The sequence below is a fragment of the Urocitellus parryii genome, chromosome 4 (genome assembly GCF_045843805.1).
Source record: "Urocitellus parryii isolate mUroPar1 chromosome 4, mUroPar1.hap1, whole genome shotgun sequence".
NCBI lineage: Eukaryota > Metazoa > Chordata > Mammalia > Rodentia > Sciuridae > Urocitellus > Urocitellus parryii.
This window is the reverse complement of record NC_135534.1, coordinates 89,776,708-89,794,163: the sequence shown is the minus strand read 5'-3', so window position 1 is coordinate 89,794,163 and position 17,456 is coordinate 89,776,708. Positions and strand designations below refer to the sequence as shown.

The window sequence follows — 17,456 nt, the reverse complement described above, 5'->3', positions numbered from 1 at the left end:
GGGTGAGAAAGAATCCACCCTGGAGAACATCATTTCCTCTGATAGAAACCCAGTTGCAATGTCCAGAACCCACTTGTAGGAAGTATTTCCTGCCTGGCTGCAGGCAGTAAAGTTATCAGACAGCTTCTCAGCTGTCAAGTGGGCCAGGATTAGTTTAAGACACATCAGGTGAGTGAGGACTTGCCCTAGGTACAAAATTTAATGCCCCACCCCCCAAAAAAATTCAGAAATCAAGATAAATCAGACATTGTAAAAATAAAAACTAACAAACAAATTCCTGATTAGCAAAATATCAAATTTTAAATAAAACCAGCTGTCGGCATCTTCAAAGTCAGCCTCAGGCACATTCTTCCTGGGGCAGCCAGCATTTGGTGACTGAGTGAGGTTGTAGCATAAAGACCTGTCCATTGAACCCCAACTGTCATGTTAAGGGAAAAAATTTGCAAAAAAATCCAAAGAGTACATTTTCAATTATTTGAAGTTTAAAACATTAATAGATAACTACTAATGGTAGCTATTCCAACATATGTACTAAAATTACATCAAAATATATGTATGGAACACAAAATTCAAAAATATTATATTTCAGCATTGAAAAAAGGCAAAATTTAGAGTAAGGGGTACATAGTAATTCATAAGTTCTAAATTGAGTGGTGTATTTATTTTAGAATTCTTTATGTCTCTTTCGATACAAATATATATATGTATATGTATATGTATATATATATATATATATATATATATATATCTTAAGCTAAGATTAGATAAACAGATTAGCATTATGAATGACTTCATAGCATCTAAGTCTTTTGTATATAAATATATTTTACATATGTAATAGAATGAAATGCATACATAGATAAATATAACCCCCACACAAAACTTTGTCCTCAAAAAAATTATCCTTGTTACATAAGCATTTTAAGGTAACTAGTGCCCCATTTTTTTAAAAAGTCATAATATTTTTGAAATTATTCTGTTTTTAATTGTGAATTCAGCATCCTATTTCTATAATTTTAGAACATAAAAGTTACTTCCGTTGGTCAGACATAACTTGAGATATATTTAACCAAAATGCTAAGTTCATTTGGAAACTGCTGAACAACACAATCCCTTTGTTTTCTAAGGCTTGAAGTTAAATGCAAAAATCTTAACATTGTCCAATAGTAATATGCTTCAAATAGATGAGTGAAGAATGCTAAAACACGGTGACTTAGTAAGCTTTTGATCTTTACAGTGTGCAAGGCTGTTGATGAGACACTGCTCAGGTCATGCTGGCTTTCTGATTCATATTTATACAGCCTGACCTGGATTGTGGTAACAAAGGTAGGTCTTGACAACCTATTCTTCTCCAAATCAAACAAGAGAGAACGAAATTGTGAAGAAAACATTTCTTTGGCATCTCTATCACATCAGATTCTGCTCCTTATATTGCACTTAAACTGTGCTAGGTTGCATCAGCAGGACAGCTTCCCAGGTTACTGGTTACAAGCTTCTGTGAACATCTCCAGGGAGAAGAGATATGTTGGAGTGAGCCAGGTGTCATTTTTTTACAGGCAACATAGGTATTAAGAGTACTACACAGGTGGCATTGAAGCAACAGTTTGGGTCAGTCAATGCTGAAAAGTGTTCACAAGTTAGTGTCACGATGACCCTGTCAGTATCTGCAGCAGGTACAGACAACAATACTGTAGGAAACCTGCAAGCCACAGCCTTTTGTGAGAATCCTCTCACTTCTCATTCTGACAAGTTTTCTACCTGGTGTTGCCTCTGTCAGAGCTAAGATTCTTTGTGCCATTAAACTTTCCTTCCTCTCCCACTACCAAAACTTTTTTTTTTTTCAGACAATTATCACTTTGGAAAGAAACAAACAAGTAAATGCACACTGAGGTATGTGGCTGCAGTAATGCATAGGTATTAGTCTTTCTAGCATCAAATCTATCACATCATGTAAGAATTAATCTTAGGCTTTGGTTTTTGCCTGTTTACCTCTGGTAGAGTATAATTTTCCACAGAGCAGCTATTTTCTTGGTCTAATTCATAGCTGAATCTTAGGAAGCCCAAGATATAACACTGTAACTCACTCATCAAAGGCACTCAGGCCTGGTGCTGATGGAGGGAAAGCCATCCTCAGAAAAGCATTTGTCACCCAGGACAATGAACAATCTCTGTTCTCGTTTGCACAGCGGGTGTGCAGTGTATTCTCACTTTTCATGTCTCTTTTCTCCAGGTTTTCATTAGCCAAAGAGCATTATTTCTTTTAGTCCAAAACAAAACCAAAACAAAAAACAAAACAACAACAACAACAACAACAAACCAGCCCAAACATTTACAGCTGTGACATCACGTATTTCACTATATCTGTAACTCCGATTTGATTCATTTGTGTGTGTGTGTGTAGGCAGAGTTCCTTCATCTTATAGAAGATATGAGCAAAGCACATCAGAAGACTGAGATTTAGAAATGTGCCAAGAAAAAATAGCTCCAAAAGATAGACATGAAAATATACTGAGATATGCTGGCAATTTTCATTATTTTTTCAGAAATTTAACACTGTTATCCAAAGTTGGAGCCTTTGGAACTTTGCACCTTCAATATAACACTAAGGAATGTATGTAATGTCTGTTACCAAAATCTTGACATGCTACCTTAATTGAAATTTTGAGCACTATTTTGAGAACATAGCCCCTCTCATTTTCCTTTCATTTTGAATGCAGTTTGTTTTCTAAATACCTTTAAGGGCATTTCATCAATTGCATATGTTGTGAAAACAACTTGCTGCCTTTAATTTTTAAACCTTAAAAAGAGAGATAGCCAGGTTCCCTATTTTCTTCCTCTTTTAATTTGCTGACTCCCTCTACTACTTCAATTTGCTACTTATTACCCATTGCTAAAGTCACCTTCATATTCATAAAACCTCTCCTCTGTTGTTGTTCAGTGGTTACACCATCCATGAAGCTTACTGAAAACTTTCCACATTCTGCTTCTTCAGCAACTCCTGCAACATGCCTAAGGGGACTACACTCTTCTAGTGATCCTAGTTGTATGTCTATGATTGTTTCTGTTATAGTTAACAGACAAGAAGTCCAGGAACTTTAAAATCAACATCTAGGTTTGAGTTGGGGATGTAGCTCAATGGCATGTTCCAAGTCCTGGGTTCAATCCCCAGTTCTGGGGGGAAAAAAGTCCTTAGAGGAACATCTAGGTTTGACTCTGTGCTCTTTCTTTTAAGCAAAACCTCAAGCATGTTATTTCAACTCCCTAAACTTATTTCCTACATAAATATTAATATAATACATATTTACATAGTTATAATGAATATCAGGATTAACACATGAAATACCTAATGCAGAACAGCTAGAAATATACACTCCCTTCCCCTTGTAGTGGAGGTAAGTGACCTTTGTATGTTTGAAGTAATGGTGCAGAGAGAAATTTAGCCTGAAGATATATTGTGAACAACATCTAAATCTATAAGTGATAATTAAATGCATAAGAATACACAAAACCACCAAGAAAGATTGTAGATAAAATAAAGAGAGACTGAGGACCCTAACGAACAATAATGCTTGAGATACAATAATAAATTCCCTTTCTCTTTCTTTCCATGGGCTCTCCCAAGACTCAATTCTGGATACATTGTTTCCCTTTGCCTTTACCTGAGATTTGTGAATTTATTTGTCAGTTATTTACTTAGGACCTACAAATTTAATGCCTTCCAAGACATTACAGTAATGGATTACAGTAATGGATTAGACAAGAAAAAATATTTACTTTCACAAAGTTTACAATCTCATGGATAGACCAAGCAATTAACCAACTAACAAACAAAATATCAAAATAATCAATAAATAAAGAAAATATTAGCTGGATGTGATGGTGCACATCTGCAATCCCAGTGACCAAGGAGGTGGAGCCAGGAGGATCAGAAGTTTGAGGCCAGTCTCAGAAACTTAGTGAGTCCCTTTTTCAAAATAAAAAAATAAAAAAGGCTGTGAAGGTGGCTCAGTGGTTAAGTTCCCTGAGTTTAACCCCTGGTACCAAAAAAGAAAAAGAAAAAAAGAAAATATTAGACAAATAACCATCTTGAGAACAATAAAATAGGGTGGTGGAGCAGCAGCTGGGCCTCTAACTACCTTAAATTGATTTCCTTTTTTTTTTTCTTTCTTTCCAGAGAAAGCCTTTCTTTGGAGGGAAATATTTTAAATGATTGCTAAAAGACAAGAAAGCAACAGTACAGAGATCTGAGGGAAGAGAGTCCTAGGAAGGACAGACAATGAAAACATAGGATGTAAGTGAGGAATGAGCTTGACTTGTTTAAAGACTAGAGAGGCTGGAGGTATTAGGGAGGAGACTCGGAAAACATGAGGCCAGAGACCCAGCCAGGAGCCAGTGTATTGTATGTTATAAATCAGAATGTGGATTTTATCTAATACAATGGAAAAATCTGGAATGCATAATCTGATTTAAAGTTGTTTTTTTTTTTTTTTTAAGATCCCTCTTTGTTCTCTGACACGAATCCATGATCCTGTAAAGAGCAGTCTAAGTGGGATAGATAGGATGAGATTCTAAATTTTCCTTTAAAGTTTTGTCATAATGACAAATAGATAATGAAAGGTGTTTGCTGGAGATAGTATAAGATGAAAGGAAGAGACATTAGATCTTTTCTATATGCTGAGATAATTTATAGAAATAGGAGCAAGGATAAGGTCCTTGAGGATATTAGATTAGTTGGAGTCTACAGAGGAAATGAACAGATATCTTATAGGAGCAGTGACATTTAGTGTAAGACAAGGGGAGGTAAACAGCATGGTAGAATTGCAGGGAGATGGGTGGTGGGAAATGGAGTTCAATCGAGTTATTTCTGCTTCTCAATGAAATATAACAGAAAATCATAAATGAGGGTGATGAAGAAAGGAGATGTGGAAAATCCCAAATGAGAATAAAAACTATGGTGCTGTCTGGGAGTTCTGACTACATGGAGGATCCTTCATCCTGGTCCTACTCGAATCATCAGAGAAACTCCAAGCAAGCCTGCATAATTTTCCTACTTTCTTATGCTATTTTTTCTCTCCTGTGGTGTCACATGATCTCCCCAGGAAACATTATTATGTGAGCAATAAATCTTTTCATACTCTGTGTGTGTGTGTGTGTATGTGTGTTGTAAGTGGCCTTGACATCCAAAACAATTTTTAGTGAGGGTGTCCACAACACAAACATACACTACCCTAAAGATAAATGGAAAGACTAAAGTAGTAGTAGACAAATTGACTTTAAGACAAAAGCATTACCAAAGATTTTGTAAGGTTAAAAGGGATAAGGATATTTTATAGTGATAAGAGGATGAATGGATTGGGTAAATACAGCAATTATTTTTTTTAAAAAATACACATAACAACAGAGCTCCAGAATACATGTAATAAGAACTTGTAGAATTGAAGTAAGATATGGATAATTTAGCAGAGGCATTGAGAATTTTAATATCCCATTTTTAATACTGGACAGAACCATTAGGCAAAAGTCTATGAGAAAATAGATGACTTCAAGAGCTCTGCAAATCACCTAGATCCAACAGGCCTCCAGGAAACAGTTACCTCAACTACAGCAGAATACACATTCTTTTTAGATGCACTTGAGTCAGTTTCCAAAACAGTCTGTAGGCTAAGCTATAAAAAATAATCAATAAATTTAAAAGGATTCAGATTATACAAAAATGTTATACACCCACAATGGGAGTTAGGATTCAATGTAAAAACTTTGGATGGCCACTAACCATTTAGTTTATAGCAAAAAGTTATTATTCCATTCAAGATTTTGTTGTCAAAAAACATAAGCTTTAATAAAAGTATATTCAGATGCTGTTTTTCACCTCAGACTGGCAGAGATTAAAATATTTGATATTACTGTGTTGGCAACAATGCAGATATATATGTGCGTGTATATATATGGCTAGTAATAGTTTAGATTGATATAATCCTTACAAAGGTCAACTTTCCAATATAAATCAAAATTACAAATGCACCTACTTTTGATAAAGCAAATTCATTTGTTGGGGATTTTACCAAGAAATGTTTGCACATGTGAAAAATGTCAGATTTACAAACTTATATATTCAGACAATTTGTACAAAAGATTGAAATAGAGGTAAATGCCTTTATATAAATAAATTGTGATCTATCCATATGATGGAATTGAGACAATTCATAAAAAGTAATATGTTATTTTATGATAATATAGAAGAAATCCTAACCTATAATTATTGCTAAATAAAGTAGAAGAGTGTGAACAGTATGCAATTTTTGTATAAATGGAGGGAAAGAAAGGAAATGCATAAGTTTATATATAGATAAAATTGAAAATAGATAAAATAACATATTTAAGGGTATTCAAGAGACAGGAAAATTATTTGCCTTTGGAATGAGATATTAAGTGACCAGGGAAAATTTGTCACTATGTCTCTTTATATATACTTTGATATCAGAATCATATTATTGAATTTCTAATTCAAGTAATTCATCAACTAATTGATGTATGTACTTTATACATGTATTTTATACATGTAAATCACTAGTGGACTTCATCTCAGAATTTGTTCCTATAAATTGCTGTTTGTTTATGTAGAAAACAAAAGACAAAAGAAAATTTCAAAAAATATTTTTAAAAATTATTTTAAAATTACAGAACTGAAGTAAAACATCAGTTGCAATAAATACAATTAAGAAAAATCATACCAATTGTATCAGATACTACATATTGAACTTCTAAACATTGTGGTTAATATTCAAATACACTGTTAATTCTCAAAGTGACTTTATGAGGAAAATTCTTTTATTGTGTTCATTAATGAAATGAAGAAAATGAGTGGAGAGGGTTAATTAATTTAATCCTCTTCACCTAAGAAATGAAAGATTATGTCTGCCTTCAAAAGTACTATTCTTAAAGTTGTATACTTCTGAAAAACCATACACTACATTCAATTAAAGAATAATATACCATATGCCAATTACAACTGCTGACATAAAATTGAGAATATTGAAAATAAAAGAAATTATAAAAAATGTTAGACAAATATAAATAATAAACATAAGAAATGGTGGACAATATCAGGCCTCAATATATTATTAAAAATAGGAAAGAATAAAAACAGAAAAATACAAGACATAGAAGAGAAAAGAAGGGAGAAAAGGAAAGAAGAAAATGGGAGGATTAATAATAAAGAAGTAGTACTTTAAATTCTGATAAAATAGTCTACGTAATTCATACTAACATCTCACCAAAAAAAAAAAAATGAGTTTTAAATAATGAGTTGTCTTTAAAAGCATCAAAGGGCCAACAATACAACTAAGAATGATTTTGCCCCAGCCAGAAGCTCAAAGAAAGAAGCCCAGTTCTCTAGGACACTTGTGCCTGGCATTTACAAATTTAAAAGGAAATGATTTTGACAGGTTTTTGGAAAAAGAGTAGAGATGATAAGGCCAGATCAAGATGGGAAGTCTAGGGACATAGTGCTGTGGCAGAGCACTTGCCTCCCATGCATAACCCCTGCCAGTACAATCAATCAATAAATGAAAGGACTAGAGTTTGTTAAGACTTTCAAAGGATTAAGGTATTCCTAAACCACAGAGGCCCCAGAACCTATTAGGAGTAAATGATATGAATATGCATCTTTATGTAATGACATATTTATTCCCATATAACATGTATAAGGGTAGAGATATGCATATATACATCTACTTACAAGTATATATATTTATATTTTAAAGTATGGGAATAATTCTGCATGTAAGGAGCAACTGCCAGAAAAACAAGAGATAATTAAGATAAATCCCAAAATACTTTTGATAATGGAGTTATCAGAATTTGTGTCTTATAAAATAACTATAGAAGGCATGTTTGGAAATGAGGTAGGAGAATAACTTATAAAAAAATTGTCCAAGAAGCAACCAGGCTAGGAATGCAAACTTAGAGTGAAACAAAGCTTCCTAAGTGACACTTAAAATACTAAATTAAGGGCTGGGAGTGTATCTCAGATGTAGAGTGCTTGTCTAGCATATGGCCCTGAGTTCAATTCCTATCATCAAAACAATAATAACAACAACAACAACAACAACAACAGCAACAACAATAATAATTATAAACTAAGAAATTATGAAATATTGCTTTAAAATGCAATTTGGCTAGCATTTCTTGATGTAGCTTTTCCAGACTTTTCCAAAATATATCATGAACGGCTCCCAAAAAGACACATAAAATATAGAAGTTAGACTAATAGACAAAGTAATGCCAAAATCCAGAATGAATATCAGTAACCTGTTCAGCTGGTGGAACCAGAGAAAACCCACTCAGGTTTCCCTTTACATACTTATCCAGGCTTTCCTACATCAACCAGGTATAATTTTTGAAAGAGACAGAAAATATTTCATATCTCCAAGTCGGCTTCTTGATTCACTACCCCATTCCACAGGCAATTACATACCTCCATTCCTCCCTTCCTTGCAAGCAGACCTCTAATTTTGCTTGACACAGCAGTTTATCTAGCTAAGATTGCTCCCTTAAAGCAGACTTGCAATTACAATTGGCCTCGTGAACCTTGTTTATGCCAAATGCGTGTGAACAGAGATTAAATGGACAAGATATTCAGATAATCTTAAATAGCAGATTCTCATCACCTGCCTTTTTGCCCATTGCATTTGCCCTTTCCTCTTCACCCTGCCTGTCTGGAGATAATGACCACCATCGTGTGGCCTTAAGGGCCAAAGCTTATGATAAGGATGGCAGACAGAAAGATGGAAGGAGGTGCATCCTGGTGGCATCATTGCTTCTCCACAAGAGCTCTTCTGCCTATGTTGTGACCTTTTTGTTATCTTATAAACAAGCAAGCCAAAACATCTGCCAATGTGTTGGAAGCCACTGCTGGTTGTTTGTTTGTTTGTGTGATTGTTTGTTTTGATATGTATAGGATGAACTCTTTTTGTAACATATATTTAAGATATAGACCACACAGAAAACTGAAGTTACACTTCTACCATGTGAAGGCTGATTTATGGTAGACAGATAACCTTAGTTCCACTGCACTACAGATGATACTGCTCTCAGAACACATCTCTAGTTCCTCAGCCCACATTGGATGTTTTGTACAGGTGAACTCTACTCCAGCAGTCGTTCATTCATTTGGTTGGTGCATACAGTCAACCCATCATATTTCTGCAAGATAATTTTTTCATGAGTTCTCCAAAGCTGAAGATATTCCTGATCCCCAGTCTTTGTTCTCACTCCTGTAACATTTCCTGAACTGTCTTGCTCACATTAATTACTCCTGTCTGAATGTTCTTTTCACTTCCTAGCTACATCACATACTTTGTTAATTAATGACGTACCCTTCTACAATGTTGGTTACTTGATTTGTGTATACCCTATAGTTTCAACTAGACTGAATGTTTCTAGATAGATCTCTTTCAACATCTTTGTCAGTGCAATAGATGCTTAATATTATTAAATAAATAAATAAATTAGAAAATAATGAATAAATACATCTTTTCACATTCTTGATTAAAGTGATAATAATGCAAGTTTCTTTTCAGAAGTTTTAAACTCCATGTCTCACATCTTTCCCATTTCCACTTATTCCAGAAGAATATGAGGCATAACGTGATAATACATCCCTGGTGAGTCACCTAGGTAACCTCATAATGATGTCCTTCAGAATATTGGATACCTGTTGTTTCTCATCTTCTCATGAAAACTTCCTATAAAAAGAAAGAGACATTGTGTAGCACCATTCTTTGTTTCCATCCATGTCAATTTTGTAATATTAAAACACTTTTAGAAATTTAGATTTTAAAATATTTTAATTGTAGGTTGCAATTTAAAGTTCAATTAAATAATCTGATGCATTTTTCAAGTGAATGGAGCAGAATCTTATTTTAATTTTAGATTCTTTAAACAATATATAATAGTACTCTTTTACTAAAGGCAACTAAAATTTGCTAGCCAATTACATTTATAAGGTTCTTTATGTGTCTATTTCCTCCTTTATACCTCTTATCAAGGTAAGATAGCAGTTGCCCCATTTATATCTGAGGGAGCTCAGAGATGTTAAGTGATTTACAGTAGTGTCAGAACTAGAAACTGTTTACAGGTCTTATGATTCCAAGTCCAGAAGGCATTTTATTATTTTCTTTGGGCTTTTTAAAGAAAGTGACTCAATTGAATGCTTAAAATAAAAAGTAATAGGGGCTGGGGCTATCATCCAGTGGTAGAGTGCTTGTCTAGCATGTGTGAGATATTGGGTTGATCCTCAGCACCACATAAGAATAAATAAAATAAAGATGTTGTGTTCATCTACAACTAAAAAAAAAATTGTAATTAAATAAAGTTATTCTATTAAGTTACTTAGATAATCAAACCCCATCTACTTTTTATGTTAAAGAAGAAGACATTACTATCTGTCATGGTATTTAATAGCACACACTCTGGAGGCAGAATACTTAGGTTTGAAACCCCAAGGAAGTTTCTTGACCTCTCTGTGCCTCAAACCCCTAATTTACTGGACGCAGTGATGGCACTTATATTATGAGATTGATGTGAACTGTAATATGCTTACCATAATATCAAATATTTAGTCAGCTTTCAAAATATTACTTATTGTTACTATTTGTTTTTCTTAAAAGTGAGCACCCCTTATCTTTTTAGTAATATTCAGTGATTACCTATATACTATGCAATGTGTTTAGCACATTATCTATGTGTCTCCTTTGCTTTTCCAAGTATTCATTCCTACAAGTTAAATATTATTATTCCTATCTTACAAATAAAGATACTGAAGCATGTTTTTTATTGAAAAACCACTAGATAAATAAGTGTTCTTACCTAAATCTGCCTAGTTTCAACCCTTGTTCTTTCCGTCTCTCTCTGCTGTGTCTTTGGTTGGACAAATGGAATGAATTTGGCAAAGGCTTTAGTTTGGTACCATCTGAAAGATGATTATGTACAGTGTTCCCAGAGGAGAGAGAGCAGTATTCCCCAGAATGGGATCAAAGCCCATTTGTGCTCAGTCAATTTACAGGCCAAATCAGAACTACATGTGCTGCCCAAATATGGTCCCAAGAGGAAGACTGCTACTCATTCCAGGTCATCTCATTTTTTATGCAATTCCACTGAGGCATCTCTTTGAGATAGTGATTTTCCCACATGTAGGAGAAAAGAAGATCAATCTGGGTAATATTTACACCCAGAGAAAAATAATGAGCTTACTATCTTCTTCCCACAACCACCTCCATTTAACAGATGCTAATCTAGGAAAACTAATGAATTAAAAAGAAGAATATAATCAAACAAGTTTACCTAGCTCATATTTTCATTTAACAATAAAAATCTTAACAACTTGACTTGTGAAGGGTTGTGAAAAGAATAGGAAAAATATAACCCACAGGACTGTAGGCATAATTGCAAGAGTTTTTCAGGGTGTGGGAATAGACTGGACACAGTGGGGAATTTTTTGGGGATAGGTTTAGGGTGAAGATTAAAGTGGTTATAAATCCTGGTGTCCAGATATAGGTGTGTAAGATGGGTCCCTTTCTATATTTTCTTTTAATTAAATTAAATCTGACTTTGAGTTCCTATTCCATGCAGTGACAAGAAATTTAATTTCGGCTTTCATTTTATCTCCCAAGATAGCATAGGAGTTTAAGAGAAAGAAACAGGAATGGTATCTAACCTCTAGTACATTACAGCTACTACAGACTTCTTCACTGTCAAAGCCCAGAGTCTGGAATACCATAGGGCTTTGCTCTTGAGTGTTTGTTCAACACAGCTCTTTGCTTTGGGAAGACTCTTCTTCTCCACTGTCTTTCAAGGCTACCCAGTGGTTGACTGAAAAGCAGTCACCATTCATTTTCAGCTAGTGCCCACATATCCAGCTGACATATTCAAATCAAGCTAGAGCTTTTGATTCCTCCTACAACTTTTGCTTCCTCTTCAGCTGGTTATGCTGAGCTGTCAATATGGCTGTAATTATGATATATTAGAGGGGCATGACTACTGTGTTGGGTCATGTGAGAGTCTGGGCTACTTGCTCATGAAACTTAACTCTAACTTCCAGATCTATTCAGGCTCACTGTTGGATATACCAATTCATTTTTATGATGAACTATACTGGGTTCAGGTGACTGCTATAGTTCAATTCCTGCAAATTCAGCTAATAACCAGCAGTTCAGGATACATGATCACGTGATTCTCCAGGGTCCAGCATTCTGTTTCAATAGGGCCCAGAGACATCCAAGAGCTATTTTTAGAAAGATTTACTTCTCCAGTGCAGGTGGCCTGGTCCTGCTCCAGAATTCTGGGGGCTTTTATTATTGTTTTCCCACGGTGGCTTGCTATTATTTCCACCCTGCATCTTTTTTCCACCATTGAAACTGTAACATCAAAAGGTTTGATGGACTGTACTTGCACTTAAATGTTCTACAGGGTCCTTACCTACTCTGGGTCCCTTTAATACTGGCAGTCAGTGTATGAACCAGAGCAATATTTCCAGTTTGAGGATACACTGCCTTCACAGTGCAAAGAGACCTATCAGGCGCTATGATTACTATTTGTAATAAAGAAGACAAGATGTGGTGATTAGTCTTTTATTTCAGAGGGAATGTCCTAGCACATCCCTGATAATGCCCTGTAATTTTTATTAAAGTGGTAGGTCTTCAAATCCCCACTGGATTCATTTCCTGCCTCAGGTGTACATGTGTCTTACTAAGGCATGCAGCATGCTAACCCACTCATGCTCATTCTGTCCAGTCAGCAGGAGGACATCAATTTAATAAGTTAATGTAATGCTTTGTAGAATGTCTAAATGGTCAAAATTTCTTCAGATTATATTATGCAGAGTGGGAAGTTTACATAGCCCTAGAGCATAATTGAACGAAAATATGAACTGCTTTTTATTCCTCTTATTCAGGAGAAAAAAAACATATTAGACAAACCAAAAGCCACATACCACATATCTGGGGCTTTATAAATCTGGTCAAGTGGGTGCACTTGTAAATGCCTATAATCCTAGCTACTACAGAGGCTGAAGCAAGAGGACAGCAATTTTGAGGCCAGCTTTGACAATTTAGCAGGACCCTGTATTAAGACAACAAATACAAAATAATAAATAATAATAAAAGAAGGAAAAGAAAAATGAAAAAAGAAAATGGGTTGGAGATGTAGCTCAATAGCAGAGCATCCTGTGTTCAATCCCCTGTACTGAAAAATAATCTGGTCTTGCAATGATTCCATATTCATTAAGGAAGGTCCAATTTGGGCCACAACCTGTTTGAGCTTGCAAGAGTCTATAAGCATATTTCAGGTTTGTATAGAAGCTAAATTGCTTAAACGGAGCTATGATAGATCCTATCACCCTCCACTCTTTAGGTCTTTACTGGTGTCACTAATATCAGCTAACTCCTGGGACTAAAAGCTGTACCCACTGTGCCCCTTTCCCATGTTGGTCAGGAGGGGAGGAAGGAGCTAGTTTCAGTGACTTCCACTTGCTTTTCTCTATAAAAACTCTTACACACAGACAGCAAGCTGCCAATGGTAATTATTCAACTATGTATTTTAATCCTCATTTTTAGTTAAAGAACTAGGAAAGGCTCACAAATACAAAGTAAACCAGATTTCAACCAGGACTCTATTTATTAGTTTTCTCCAATAGGCTTCCACTCTGACAGAATTATCAGCTGTGGATCTCCAGTATCAGTATCCACTCAGAATCTGTGTCCAATAAGGTCTAAATTGTTAATGCTATAGTTTAAACAATGGTGTTGCCTCCAAAATTCATGCTTAATGTTAATTCCTGCAGAAGTGTGACCTTTTGGAAAGTGATTAAGTCCACAGGGTTCCACCCTCATGAATGGATTAATACTGTTATCAAAGAGGCTTCAGAGACAGTTCCCTCTTCTTGCTTTTTGTCCCTTCTGTCTTGCTAGGACAATTTGTCTCCTCTGAAGTTGCAGCAAGAAGGTACCATTTTGGTAGTGGAGACCAAGCATTCCCCAGGACCTTGAGCTTGGACTTCCCCATCTCCAGAATTGTGAGAAATAAATTTCTGTTGTTTATAAATTTCCCAATCTGTGGTAAATTATTATAGCAGCTCAAACAGATGAAGATAGTTAAACAATAAAAACTAATTCAGTGGCTTAAGGACTAAGAAAATGTTTTTATTCTCATTAGACATTCTAAAGAAGGTATTTTAGGTGCATTGACAGTTGCTTTACATTTTTACATCTTTAGCACATCTTTAGAATTCCCAGGTGCCTCTGGTTATTACCATTTCAATTGAAAGAGCCTCCAGATGCAAACAGGAGTCTGAAAAAGGCATGCATTACTTCTCTTCAAATATCATTGGGGACATTAGTCATGTGAATTAATGCTAAGGGGATTAGGGAATCTACTACTAGGTAGACATGCTACAATTCTATTGGTATGAAAGAAGGTGAGGATGTATTCTAATTGGCAACTTACTGTCCAACTTTCTTGTGTTCGGCATTTCAAATAGTTTTTCCCTCAAACTTAACAAGTCAAGAACAGAACTCACTACTTTCCCCAATCTAGCTCTACTTCCTATCTTTTTTATATTTCTTAATAGCACCACCATTTTTCTCCATGTCCCTGAATAATATACTGCAGTAATTATTGGCTCTTTTGTTACCCATATTCAACTGGTTGCCAGGAAATCGTTTGTTCTACCTGTCTGGCATCTTCCACATTTGTTTCCTCCTTTCTTTCTATTCTCACACCATTCATTTTGGTCAGTCCTTATTGCTACGTAATTCAATTATTGTGATCACCTCTTGAGTTGGCTGTACACTATTCCTACTTTCCATATAATCTGATGAATTAATCTTCCCACCATATTTCTGCATTCTCACTTTTCTTCTGTTCCATAGTCTCTTGTGTGCAAAGTTTAAAACAACACCTTTTAAACCAAACTTTTAAAGCAAGATTAGCTGCCAATACTCAAACACATCCTGTGTTTTTTCATCTCAAGCTTTTTCTTTTTCAATTCTGCATTTTGAAATTCACTTTTTTCCCTATTTCTATGGTTACTATAGAATTAAACAGAGGCTCAGGTGACTTATTTCCGATCTCATCCCTGCCAGTAGCATGTTGACCTCCATAAATCATTTAATATTTTGGAGCCTCTGTGACTTCATTTCTAAAGCAACAATAACAACACCCACTTCAGGCAGGGTAGCTGTGGGGAACAAATGCAGTACTTCGTATAAAGTGACTCATGCACAAGTACCCAACTAAGGTTAATTTGCTCTCATCCTACTTCAAGTATAAACTCCTCCATTAAGCCTACTGTATTAGTTATAGCATTGCTAGTTTTATATAAATCTCCAGATATCAATGTGCTTCTGGGGTTGAGTTTACTGTCACGTTCCTCTGCTGTTTGCCATAAGAAAAAAAATGTCATGGGTAGCCCCCTGGTCAAGGAGAATACAAGACATGCAAGAGTAGACCCAAGCACATTCTGCAGATTGGAATCAAACCCCACAGAAACTGCCAAAGTTTAGATAACACATAAATACAGACGTGTGAATGAATGATTTGTTGTTTTAGGTTGCTAAGTTTGAAGTGGTCTCTTGTAATGCTAAATTTACTGCACTCAACAGATACTCAATACATTATATAAAATTTGATAATTTGACTTAAATGACAAGTGCAATCACACTAGTGTTGATGATGGCTCTTGTCTGTTTCTCTTCCTTTTTGATTTTTAATTAGAAAATGGTATTGACAGCAACAACAACAAAAAAATCATCAGATTCTTTCCATGCCAGAAACTTGAGATTCATAAACTAGCACACAGTAAAGCTGTTCAGCAGCAGCAAGTCAGTCATCCTGAAATGACAATAAGCAATGCATGGACTGCACAGCTTGTGGAGTATGTAGCATACTTTTCTTTTAAGGTGATTCATGTAGAATAAAATGAAAATCCAATTTTATTTGCACCTTGAAATTTTATGAAGTTCTTCTCATGAAAATAATAATAGCTACTGTTTATTTACTACCTAGTATACCACATATCAGGTACAATAATAGGTAACTTGCAATACACTATTCTATTGAAATTCAATTTGTAAATTAGGTCTACATGAGATGTATTATTTTCCCCAAGAAGTTTATATTACTTTTCTTAGGTCACACATTTAGTAAAGGATAGAGCCAAGATGAAAAAACAGACATGCCTGACTCCAAAAAAAAAAAAAAAAAAAAAAAAAATCCTTTTTCCACTGCACCACATACTGAGAAGAAAATTGAATTTATTTAGACTTAGATGAAGGGGTGTCAAAACTAACATCACCTATAACTTTTTAAAAGTAAATTGGCACTTGGTTTGATTCTCAGCACCACATATAAATAAATAAAGTCCATTGACAACTTAAAAATATTTAAAAAAAAGCAAATTGGGTTCATTCTTTATATTTAATCTTGATTAAACTTGAAATATATATACACACACACACACACACACATACACATATACACATTTGTGCTTACCGTGGTAATTTTTTTCAGCAATCTCTGGGATTCTGATGAGTTCACTCCTTTCTCATTTATTAAGTGGAAGCTTATTGATTCTGAGCATGCTTCACACACTTTTTCAGAAACTGTGGAAATAAAAATGAGAATCTGTGGTCCCTAACTACAGGTAAATGACAGTCTAGATGGGAGATATAAATACAAACAAGTAATAACTCAAAGTCAGTAGTAATTTAAAAATGCTGAACAAGATTTATACCCAACAGAGTGCCTAAAATTAGAGTGCCTTGTGCTGCCAAGTGTTGGCAAGGATGTGGGAACCAAGTGTGGGGTCAAGATAATGTAGTGGAGACAACGATGAGTTTCATTTTAGACATGTTATACCTGAAATGTCTGTGAGAAATCCAATTGGAGAGCTCCACTGGGAAATTATATTTCTATAGTTTTTATTATATTTATAGTATATAAAAATTATATTTTTATAGTTTATATATGAAATTATGTATTATAGTTTAGATCTAGAAGAAAGCTCTTTAGTGGAGAAAACTCCAGATATTTTCCATGGCTAATGCCAAGAAAAGAAAGGGTGAAAAATGAAAAAAAAAAATTGAACAATCTCTGAGCAGAGAAGTTTCAAAATCTGGACACTACATCTCATGCCTATAGTCAAATGGGGTTTATCATGAGTTATTTCTATGCCAACTTTATGAAGGGATGTGGTTAGGTGAGATAAGGGGTTAACATGAATCTGCAAATGGGAAATAAAGCTTTGAATCCATTGACCCAGGTCTCAGACAATCACTACACTGAGCAGTTTTTGTTTTGTTTTTCTGAATTGTGAGTTTCTCAGAGGATTTTTTGAAAACAACAAATCCTTCTTCAGAGCAAAGAAGAAGCGCATTTTAAAGAGTCAGTTTTGGAGTGTT

At 34.9% G+C, this 17,456-nt stretch overlaps 1 long non-coding RNA gene across 3 annotated transcripts in view; it reads right to left on the bottom strand.

Moving 5' to 3' along the window:
- Positions 1–16,733, bottom strand: part of LOC113185391 (uncharacterized) — a 31,005-nt gene extending 14,272 nt beyond the window's left edge. For 2 of the 3 annotated variants that reach the window (XR_013343497.1, XR_013343498.1), the window contains exons 1-2: positions 16,549–16,733; positions 9,716–9,746 (exon numbers count right to left, since the gene is read on the bottom strand). This is a non-coding gene — a long non-coding RNA (uncharacterized LOC113185391). The remainder of the gene's footprint in view (positions 1–9,715; positions 9,747–16,548) is intronic. The other variant, XR_003301122.2, reaches the window with a different exon arrangement.
- Positions 16,734–17,456: the final 723 nt, after the last annotated feature.